The sequence below is a fragment of the Felis catus genome, chromosome A1 (assembly GCF_018350175.1).
Source record: "Felis catus isolate Fca126 chromosome A1, F.catus_Fca126_mat1.0, whole genome shotgun sequence".
In the NCBI taxonomy this organism is placed as follows: domain Eukaryota; kingdom Metazoa; phylum Chordata; class Mammalia; order Carnivora; family Felidae; genus Felis; species Felis catus.
Window position 1 is genome coordinate 37,540,838 of NC_058368.1, and position 12,759 is coordinate 37,553,596.

The window sequence follows — 12,759 nt, forward strand, 5'->3', positions numbered from 1 at the left end:
ACTGTAAAACTTCAGACTTTAAGCACTGTTGATTGCCAGAAGTCCCAAAATTCAGCTCTTCTCACTTTCCAAGCCAGTTGTTGTGGGGATTCACTTTCCCTATGTACTCCCCCCTTGTTAGTCTCTACCCTGCTCAGTGACTGCAGTCACACCACAGTGGCCATGATTCTATTCTCTTCCAGACTGTGTCTCCATACTTTCTACATTTCTCGATGTGGCCTTTTCTCTACATTTAGTTGTGGAGTTTGTTCTGCCAGTTCCAGGTCAATTTCTGGAGTACTTAGAATGATTTGATAGTTATCTGGTTATATATATGAGACAAGGTAAGCCTAGGATCCTCCTCTCCCTCTGCCATCTTCTATTGAAAGAACTACATGCACTCTTAATGGTAGAAGAATACACAGAATAGGATGATATAACATTTGTAAATATATGTGCACATAATTGTGGAGTTCCAAAATCCTTGAAGTAGACCTTACAGAATAGAAAGGAGAAATAGAAAATTCAATAATGATAAACGAAAATTTTGGTAATTTTCTTTAGTAATTGAAAGCACAAGGAGGTAAAATTTCTCTAAGAATATAGAAAATAGGGAAGCATTGGGGTACCTGGGTGACTCAGGCAGTTAACTGTCTGACTCTTGGTTTTGGCTTAGGTCATGATCTCACAGTTTCATGGGTTCAAGCCATGCTTCAGGCTCTGTGCTGGCAGCATGGAGCCAGCTTGGGATTCTCTCTCTTTCCCTCTCTCTCTGCCCTTCCTCTACTCATACTGTCTCTGTCTCTCAAAATAAATAAACTTTAAAAAAAGAAAAAGAAAATAAGGCAACAGTGTCAACAAACCTGACCTAATTAGCATCTACAGAATACTCTATCCAACATCTCTAAGATATGTATTTGTTCATGTGTACAGAGTCTATCAATTAGTATATACCACTGGATGAATCATAAAATAAGTTCCCTTAAATTTAAAGGATTGGAATTATTTGATCTCTTACCACAGTTGATTCATATTGTAAATTGGTAACAGAAAGAAATTCAGCCAACTCACAGATATGTAGAAATTAACACATTTCTAAGTAAATCATAAGTCAAGGGGAAAGCATCATAGTAGCAAATAGAAAATACCTCAAATTAACTAACATTGGACTACATACAAAAAAATCTCTGGGATGCTGCTAAAGCAGTGCTTAGAGGGAAATTTACATTTAATGTTTGTATTATGAAAGAACAGTGATTTAATGTCAGTGCTCTAGATTTTGCCATGAGAAGCTAGAAAAAATGAGAATATTAAACCCTAATGTAGCAGACAGAAGGAAAAAAAATGAAAAAGATCAGAGCAGAAAATGATAAAATAGAAAAAGATAAAGCAATATATAAAAGCGACAAAAAATCATGAACCAAAGGATAAAACTTTGGGTAAATGATTAATTTTTTAAAATGCCAATTCTGAAATAAAAGCCAGGACCTCAGTGCATAACTTACAGACATTAAGATGATAATAAATAAGTATGATAAACAGCTATATGCTAATAAACATGCCAATTTAGATGAAATGAACACATTCTATGAAAACCAACTGCTTTAAGACAATGAGAAAATATAAATAATCCTATATCAATGAAATAAATTTAAATGAGTTTAATTGTTAAATTAAACTCATCCCACAAAGTAAAATTTAGTTCTAATTGCTCACTGGTGATTTTTTAAAAAAAATCTTTAAGAAGTTTTATCAATATCCCTTAATTTTTATCAATCTCCCTTAATTTAATTTTTTGAAAAGGAATACTTTTCAACTTATTTTAATGGGAAAGCATTACCCTGATGTGAGAGCCAAAGACATCACATAAAAAGGAAATTTGAGTCCAATATCCCTTGTGAAGACCGATATAGGCATCTTAACAAAATGTTAAATTGAATACATTCGTGTATATATGAGGACAATACTTGACCAATGGCATAAAGGAATATTTTTTTGGCAAAGGAAGTGTTTTAACATCTAGTTTTGGTATTGTTCGATTACTGTATAAATTTGTCAAATCCATCAAACTATTCCCTGAGAATATGTGACTTTTGTTTTATATATAATTAAACCAAGTTGCAATAAAATTCTGTATTCACTACACACAGTAACTTAACCACCCAAAATTTAAAGAACTTATAATTTTATTAACAATTCTTATAAATACCTAAGACTTTTAAGATAAAGTGACAGTTCTTCCCAGTCTCATGTGTGGTATAGCTTATGTAACATAATAATAGATAAGCCCTTGTCATTTAACGAAATAAGTGCTTTAATTAAAAGACACAATTTTAGGCTAGAGGAAAAAAGGTAAGATGTGCTGCTCATAAGAGACAAACTTAAAGTATAAAGAAATTATTAAAAGTATTAAGTATTCAATAGCAATATTGAAAGTAAAAGAATGGTGGATAGATTATAATATTTTTCAGCAAGTATTTATTCTCCTTCTCCCTAACTTTAGGAGAATGTTATACTTCTTACTTCATTGATGTTGAGCTTGTGATATTCCTTGCAATGACCAATATGAGGTGCATAGATACGACTTTTGGTGCATTCAGGCAGAGGCTTTTAATATGTTTTTAGGGCTTCTCTTGATATTTTACATTCCTTCTCATCACCATAAAAAGTACACATACCACACAGGAGCTCCTCTTTTAGCAAGATTGCTGGCATGAAAAGACTTGTGAAAGACCTACCCCTAGCCTGGATGGAGCCTGGAGCAATGGCATCACACCTGACTCACAGAATTTATGAAACATATTTGTATAATAAGTCATTGAAACCTCAGGCATTGCATTTTATTCATGTAAAAACCAACCAAAGCAAATCTTATGCTGTGGGTTGAATTGTGTCCTCCCCAAATTCATGTTGAAGTCCTAACAGTCCATAACCTCATAAACTGGTCTTATTTGAAGATAGCTTATTGCAGATGTTATTAATCAACATGAGGTTATACTGGAATAGAGTGGGCTCCTAATACAGTGTGACTGATGTCTTTATAAAAGGGGAAATTGAACACAGACATGGCCTGGGGGAGCATGTCATATGAAGAGGAAGGTAGAGATTGGGGTTATGCTTCTACAAGCTAACAAACACAAGACTAGCAGCAAACCACCAGATGCTAAGCAAGAGGCATGGAACGGATTCTTTCTCCCAGCCCTCAGAAGAAACCACCCTGCCAACACCTAGATCTTAGACTCCTAATCTCTGGGACTATGAAACAATTTCTGTTGTTTATGCCAACCAGTTTGTAGTTCTTTGTTACAGAAGGCCCAGCTAATATTAGTCAAAGTAGACTTTAAGCAAAAACTATTCGAGATGAAGAGAGAATAACTCACAATTATTAAAAGTTCTTATACAACTAAATATAAAATTGTATATTTGTATCACCTAATTCCATAGCTTCAATATATATGAAGCAAATTAAGAAATTAAGAATTAATAAGCAGACTCTATATTCATAGTAGATGGAATCAGCACAAACCTTTCAGTTAATGATAGAAGAAAGCAGAACAAAATTAAATAAGGATAGGAAAGGTTTCACATGCATTATTAAGAATATTGATCTTTTGATATAGATTAAGAAAACAGAGCATTCAGCAAAAACCAAATACTTGTTTCTTTCAACTTGATATGGATTATTTACCAAAACTGATTGTTAGTGATATTTTCTGGATCACAAAGCAAGACTTGGCATATCTCAAAGGATGTACACAGTTTATGGTATATTTTCTGATTATAGTTGAAATTAACAGTAGAGTAGAAATAAAGAAATAACAGGAAAACAATACACTCTTAAATGGCCTATTGGTCAAAGTAGAAATCTAATGGGAATTAGAATATTTTTTAAGTCAGTAAAATAAAAATATAAGATTCACAAACTTTTGAAATATCATTAAAAGCTGTTTTTAGAGTGACTAGAGAGAAAAATATAGTGATAAATGCATATGTTAAAAGTGAGAATACATGAAAATCCATCTTGAGAAGACAGAATGTGACTAGAATATTAAACCAAAGAAATATGAGTAAAGGACATGTTTTAGATAAAAGAATAAATGAATGAAAAAGAAACAAAATGAGCTGTAATGAAAAAAATCACCAAATCTTGAAGTAAGCTTTTTGAGCAATTAATACAGTTTTCAGACATTTAACAAGATGAAAAGAAACATAGACAAAGGCAAACTAGCAATATTACGAATGAAAGAGGAGTCATCATTACAAATCATACAGATATTAAAATATGTTGAAATATACCATTAACTTTTCTGCCAATATATTTGACAATGTTTTAAATGGAAAACTTCATAGAAAAAAACACAAATTTTAAGTGACACAAGATGAAATTGAAAATAAAGCTAGTTCTAAATGTATTAAATATATAATGAATATCTTCACGCAGATAACTTTCCAGGATTAAATAGATTTACCAAATGTTCCCAAATGTCCAAGGAAAAAGTAACACAAAACTTTAAGAACACTGCAAGCTCACTTATGATGCCAGTATAAATTTTATACCAAAACTTGACAAGGAAACATTCTAAGAACAAGATTATGGCATAATATCTTTCATGAATATAGGTGCAAAACAAACTAAACAAAATATTATTAATCAAATCCAACAACACATAAAAGTATAATGTATCATGATCAAGTTGGATTCATCTTTCAAGTGTGAGGTTAGTTTAATATTAAAGATATATATATGTCACCATATTAAAAAAGAGACAAATCATATGAATTTGTGGTAGCCAAAAAACTCAACCAAAAGTTATTCATGTAAAGTCAGTGGAATCTGTGAATATTAGCTGATATGGCTAAATCTAAGATTAAGTTTAGGATCTTGAGAGAAGGAGCTTATCCTGGATTATCTAGGTAAGCTCTGAATCCAATCACATGCATTCTTTCTTTTTGTTGTTGTTAATTTTGAGAAGACAGCAGACAACATGGGTATGCGAGAGGCAGAGAGGGGGAGGCAGAGAGTCCCAAACAGGCTCCACGCTGCCAGCTCAGAGCCCAATATGGGGCTTGAACTCTTGAAACCACAGGATAATGACCTGAGCTGAAACCAAGAGTTGGATGCTTAACCAGCTGAGCCACTCAGGCTCCCCCAATCACATGCATTCTTATAAAACACAGGGAGGGGGAGATTTATGAAAGACACCCAGAGGAGAAGATCATGTGAAGAAGGAGGCGGGGACTGGAGTAATAAAGCCACAAGTCACAGAATGCCTGGAGCCCCAGGACCTGGAATTGGCAAGGAGAGATTCTCCTTCAGAGCTTTTGTATAACTCTGATGACAGCTTGGTTTTTTAGGACTTCCAGTCTCCAGAACTGTGAGACAGTAAACTTCTATTGTTTTAAGCTGCAGAGTTTGTGGAAATTTAGTATGACAGCCCTGGGAAAATAATAGTCTTTGCAGAGACAAAAACAACATCTGATAAAATTTAACACCAATTTATGACCCAAATAAGTGCGCAGAGCACTAGGAAAACAGTCAATCTCTTTTTGATGAGTATCTACAAGAATCCTTCAGCAAGCAATATATTTAGTAATAAAATATTGAATGCTTTATTCCAAAGTCAGTATTGATTCAAATTGCTTGTTAAAACAATTTTTAGTCAACATTTTTATCCAACATTAAATTGGTTGTCCTAGCAAGTGAAATAATAATTTTAAAAATGAGAATTAGAATAGAAGAAATAAATTATAAGCATTTGCTCTTAAAATGATTGTGTACATAGAAAGTCCAAAATATTTGACTGGCATTCTATTAAAATAGATACGTGTATCCAGCAATGTCACTATAAAGCAATCAGACATAATTGTATCTAGCAGCAAATAAGTATGAGAACAAACAATTGAAAAATAAAACTGATAAAATTACTTTGGAAAAATCTTAACAGTATCCAATAAAGCTGAACAAATACATACAACCTTGGGTTCAGCATTCCACTTTTATGCATGCATACAACAGAAATGTATACATACATTTACCAAATACGTAATAATTTTCATAGGAGCACTATTTGCAGTAGCTAATAATTAGTAATAAACCAAATATCCACACACTGTAGAAGAAATATATTGTGATGCATGTATAAAATAGACTACCTGAAAGTTATAAAGAATTATCTCTTGCTACCTACAATAATGTGTATTTTATTGAAGAAGAGAGGCCCCTACATAGAATAGTACATACTATTTGATTCTATTTATATTATGTTCAAAAGCAGACAAAATTAATTTATGGTGACAAATATCAGGAATGTGGCTACTTATGAGCTTAGTAGGTACTAGAAGGCATCAGGGAGCTTCTGAGTTCCTAAAAATACTCTTTTGATGCGTGTGTATTTAAATGGACTTTCACTTTATGAAAATCCTGTGTCTTTAACAAATCAGAGCATAAGAGATGATGTGACCAAAAAGGACCTACATTAACTCCCCAACAACTAGAAAATGTATAACAAAAAATTAGGCAGTGAAATAAACTAAGAGGGAAGTTTTGTGTTTGTTCATTGCTGTTCTACCTTGGGCTGAGGACTGTGAAATTGAGGGTAATGAACAATTCTATAACATAAAGCACAGGGAGAATCTCTCTTCCCAGATAGAGTTCAAGTGGTTTGTAGAATCATGAAGCATAAATGGCTATGTAGGTTGTGGAGTCACAGTATGGAGTTTCCTACATAGTTTGGTGGAGAAGAGAAGCCAGAGCAGCATGATTCCCCTAAGCTGAAAAATTACAGGGATAAGACAAATGTCAGGTGTTGCATAAATGTACCAAATGTAATCAAATTGTTGATGTTCGGAATTGTTTAGACTTGTCTGCTATTATAAATTCCATACACTTCATGAGGAATCAATGTTTGTCTTATGAACTATTTTCATTCCAGAATCTGGCTTGCAGCTTTGCATCAAGTAAAAGAACTGACCCTTCTGATGTCTGCTCTATATCTCATTAGTTCACTTAAGTTTATCTGAAGTTACTGACAGTTCACAGCCATCTGATGGCTGCCGATAACGAGGGCTTATGTATGTCTTTCTTCTCTGCCAAGAGGTTTTCTCTAGCAGAGAGTGGGCTTGCTGGGCTAGGTACAGGCACAACCAAAGGACAGAAAAGAAGATATGTGGTTGAGGCAGTCTTCAACCAGTGGATGATGGAATCATAACATAAATGATTTAGCCTTCTGTCCCTGATTAGGCTGATTCTGAGGCATGTTCACACATTATCTTAGAGAGTTCATGATGAAATTGAGTCCCAATTGCCCATATTGGAAATGAACTTTGGCATACACTTTATGGTTTATTTCACTTTCCCTAATTCTTCACTTATATTTCTCAGTTAAAATACCTGGACTTACATCCTTGCCTTAGGATCTATGCTAAGGAGGCATCGAACCAAGGCGGTAGATATAATGGTACTTAAACAAGGAAACTGTTGTTATTACTGTCGCTAGTACTCCTTCAGTACTTCCTATGAGAGAGGCCAGCATTAGAACTTCAGTTATAAATGGGAGAGGGAGAGGCAAGGAATGTATGTAAAATAACACAAAGGGGTGCTTAACTAAAGCAGACTTCTGCTCAGGACTAAAGAAGAAATCCACAGTGAATAAAAAGGGAACATAAGGGAAGGAGTGAAAAGAAAGGTTGCTTTAAAGTTTGTCGTTAACCGATCATAAAAGTGTTTACTAATAGAATGCTTAACAATAATCAATAATTTCCCTTTTTGTCTAAATTATGCTCTTTGTCTCTTCCTGGAGGAATGAGGAGAAAGGAGGGGAAAAATCTGTACATTTTTGCAGTTTTCTGAATCAGTGCATTCTCTTACATTTGCACACTGTTAGTTAATTGCATATTGAGATTATTAGTTTTCAGTTGGATCATTTTAATTGTAATATTGCCATGGTAACACTGACAAAGGTGAAATATTAATCATCGTGGTTGGTATCCAAATGTGCATATTTAATCTGGACATAGCTATGATTATGACGACTTCTAATTGCTAATGAAAATTAGTTTGTTTTTTTCCTTAACTCTGTGCAGTCTGAAAGTTATTTACTTGGGCTCCTTGAAAAAGTGATAAATAGTGAGGGGGTTCATTTTACTACATCAGAAATTATGTTCCCTAAGAAGGCAGAAAATATTAATGACCATGTAAAGTTGCTTTATCCTGTTTTGACCAAGAGACTAGTTTTTAATAAATATTTTTTTCTTACCATTTAACTGGAGGACTGAAGGAAGCCAAGTGCTCAAGATATTTCTTCTGAAATCATCAAAATATTTTACTGAAATCTGACATTTTTTCTGCTGGTTTCAAGATGTGCTGAACTTGCAAACTGTTGTTTGTCCTTCACAGAAGAACAACAGAATCTTCAGAATATTTTAATTATTTTTTCCTACATTTCAAGAAAATTAATTTAATGCTTGAAATAATTGATCCAGTGATTTAAAATTTGAAAATAAAATCTATCAAATTCATGCTGATATTTGTTTTCATTCATTGCTTGATTACCGTCTCTTTCTTCTCTTTAGATGTAGGGGTGAAAAGTCATATTGGAGGTTTATTTTACTCTTTGACCCTGAGATTGAAACTCAAACATCTCTTCTCCATGCTGCTTAAAGAGTTTCTAGGCCAGGCCTAATCCTTGCTCCCACAAGCATTTAACGGTTGAGATACAATTGTTTGGACTAGAAAAAAGTGGATTGTAGAACATTTGATTCGTTGGTGCTCAGTTGGTAGAACGGGAGGGAAGAAGAGGAGAACGTGTCTTCGTGTGTGATTCTGGAACTCTAGCCCAAATGCTTTCCTGGCTATGTTTGTGGTTCCATCTCTACTTTCTTCAATAAATCCATCATCATTTTTCACCAAGAGCATTAAATCCTCTTCAAAATTTGGTTCACAGATTCAAATCTTAGAACTTTAATAGTCCATTTTTCAGAATGTTATGGGAGTCTTTTTTTTTTTTTTTAATCTGGGTCTTTTTCTTAAATGGGCCCTAGATTTTATTAATTAAATGTCTGCTCTTTATTGCCATTAATGAATTTTCTATTGTTTTTTTTTCCATTTCCTGAGGTATTTTCCTATTTCATGTTCTTCTTTCCTTATTATAGCATCTCTTACGTATGTTTTTTTACAGGGAATGTAGGTGAGGCATTTTCCCCTTTCCTTTTTGTTACAGAAAAATTCATATTATACTAATTAACAAATATAAAACATAAAAATATGGCAACTGAAAACATGTTTAAAGATATTTATTTCTGATCAGAACATTCTATGTGTACCCATAGTTGGAGGATGGTTGCGTACATATGTAATACAGGATTTACCTGGCCAATGATTATTCTCTGAGTATCATTTTTATCAGGTTTATAAATACATTAAAACATATATAAATTGTATCTTCCAGAATAGAGGAACATTTTTTCTCAGCTTCCTAAGGATCTGTTGAAAATTTTGAACTTGAAGTAGCTAACAACTCCTTCCCATATCGCAACTGCCAAATATCTTCCAGTTACTTTGACAGTATTTTCAGATCCTGAAGAACACAGGAGTCTATTTGATTTTTCATTATTTTATAATTCAGTTTTACCAGGTGTTGGTATATGCATGCATACTCAGCATTCACTCATGTGTTTTGTGGTATGAAAGTAAAGAAACGTAACTATGTTTTTAGGCTGCATGATAGCTGGAATTCTGGATGCCAGTTAGATTTTATAATATGGATTCCTTCATATGACATTTGGGTAATGCACCTGAGTCAGAACCCAATTTTCTGCTGTTCCAGGTGATTTTCTTCTTCTGGCACTGAAAGTTATGATGATGTAGGGTTTTTCTTCAAAAGTGTTTCAATGTCTAGTCTCCCGTTTTGTGGTGTTTTAGCTTCTGGATCCCTGAATTGCTTATTGTTACTTTGGTGATTATGGGTTTGTAATATTCATCTTTATTTATTTTATTCTGAATCCACACAGGAGGCCTTCTGGGTCAGAGACAGATATCTTATTTATCACTTCATGATAAATAAGTGTGTTGGTTCCCTTTTTGCACTGGTTCCTATCCCTAGGGTGACGTGATGAGAGCCAGTAGAGATTTTCCTACACAAGGATCCAGACATTCTGTAGGTGAAGGGCAAAGAAACATGACCTCTTCCAGCTTATGAAAGGAAAGAGGCAGCTGTCCTGCTCTCCTGAAAGGAAATGCAAGAGGGGCCTGAATACCTTAGACAGATAGCACTTCATCCTGGGCCATAACCTAGAGACCTAGTCAGAGCTATAACCATTTAGACCTCTCAGAGAACTAAAATATTCAATTACCTGTTTAGATCTAAACCATTTTCCAGAGAAAAGCTATAAATCTAATTCTTAGGATATACAAAGAATCTCAGGAGGCTAGTTGGAGCTTTTTATTTTTTTTTAAGTTTTTATTTAAATTTCAGTTAACATATAGCGTGATATTAGTTTCCGGTGTACAATATAGTGATTCAGCACTTCTATATGACACCAGGTGCTCATCACAAAAAGTGCCCTCTTTAATCCCCATCACCTATTTCACCCTTCCCCCCACCTACCTCCCCTCTGGTAACCATCAGTTTGTTCTCTATAGTTAAGAGTCTGTTTCTTGATTTCTCTCTCTCTCTCTCTCTCTCTCTCTCTCTCTCTCTCTTCCACTTTGCTCATTTGTTTTGTTCTTAAAATCCATACATGAGTGAAATCATATGGTATTTATCTTTCCCTGACTGATTTCACTTACTCTCTACAGCTACCCATGTCATTGCAAGATTTCATTCTTTTTATGGCTGAGTAATAGTCCATTGTATATAGTTCTTCTTTATCCATTCCTCAGCCAAAGGACACTTGTGCTGTTTCCATAATTTGGCTATTGTAGATAATGCTGTGTTAACATTGGGGTGTGTGTGTATCCCTTTCAGTTGGTGTTTTTGCATCCTTTAGGTAAATATTTTGTAGTGCAATTGCTGGATTGTAGGTTAGTTCTGGTTTTAAGTTTTTGAGGAACCCCCATGCAATTTCATAGAATGGCTTTGCCAGTTTGCATTCCAATCAACGGTGCAAGAGTCCCTTTCTCCACATTCTCACCAACACCTGTTGTTTCTTGTGTTGTTGATTTTAGCCATTCTGACAGGTGTGAGACAGTATCTCATTCTTTAACTTATATTTCCCTGATAATTATTGATGTTGAACATCTTTTCATCTGTCTGTTGGCCATCTGTATGTCTTCTTGGAAAAATATCTAATCATGTCTTCTGCCCATTTATTAATTGGATTATTTGCTTTTTGGGTGTTGAGTTTTATAATTTCTTTATATATTTTGGATACCAATGCTTTATCATATATGTCATTCACATATATCTTCTCCTATTCCTTAGGCTGCCTTTTAGTTTTGTTGATGATTTCCTTCACTGCGCAGAAGTTTGGGTTTTTTTAATGTTTATTTATTTTTGAAAGAGAGTGTGAGTGGTGGAGGGGCAGAGAGAGAGGGAGACACAGAATCTGAAGCAGACTCCAGGCTCCAAGACGTCAGCACAGAGCTCCCTGCAGGGCTCGAACTCACGAACTGCAAGATCGTGACCTGAGCCCAAGTTGGACACTTAACTGACTGAGTCACGCAGGCGCCCGTAGAAGCTTTTTATTTTGATGAAGTCCCAATAGTTTATTTTTGCTTTTGTTTTCCTTGCCTCAGGAGACATATCTAGAAAGAAGTTGTGGCAAGCGATGTCAAAGAGATTTCTGCCTGTGTTCTTCTTAGAAGCTAGAGTTTTTTTAAAAGAATACTTACAAATGTCTCTATGGTAGTTCATTTTATTATTTTATTATTTATTTACTATGTTATTTATGTTACTGTGATGGCAGTGACCTCATATCCCTTTCTCATTGTTCCAGTGGTGTGAGCTCTCTGGATGTTCATTTCTGCTAGGTACCGGAATGTATTCTGGAGACCTGATCTAGAGGCTTTTTATTTTGTAGCCTATATTGCAAAGGTTTCATAAACACAAGTTTCCTATGTTAAATCCTGGTAAAAATTGAGTGGCCATTTTTTCCACTAATTCAGATACTTTGAGTGAAGATTTTTGGTCTTCTGAGGACTTCCACCTCCGTCTTTTTCTGTTTCTTTCTCTGACTCTCACTTTCATTGGGTGAGGCTTTTCTTTGGGAGTCAGATGACAGGGTATGGCTCAGAGGAGAGCGAACAACATTTAACTCAGTTACTGCTGATACAGTTAAGGACAACTTTAGGTTCAAAAGACTCAAAACAGGAGACCTGACAATTTGATTCCAGGGTATCTATCTGTCTTAGTGAGATATGGAAGGGGCGTAAAAATATAGAAGCCTTTGTCACCTAATGGTTTGATTTTTGCTTAAGCATTCTGATTCACAATGACATGGACCAGAGCACTTCACAAAGAGGCCAGGCAAATGGGGGCCATTGGCCAAATGCTTTCTCCTACACTACCAAAGGTAAACTGATATTAGAGTATTTCGAATGTTTGTTGTTTATCAAATTGCAATTGACTTATTTTTTAAAAAAAATAACGTTTATTTATTTTTGAGAGAGAGAGAGAGAGAGCGAGAGCGAGCATGAGTGGGGGAAGGACAGAGAGAGAAGGAGACACAGAGTTTGAAGCAGGCTCCAGGCTTTGAGCTATCAGCACAGAGCCCGAAGCGGGGCTCGAACCAGTGAACAGCAAGATCATGACCTGAGCTGAAGTCAGTCACTTAACTGACTGA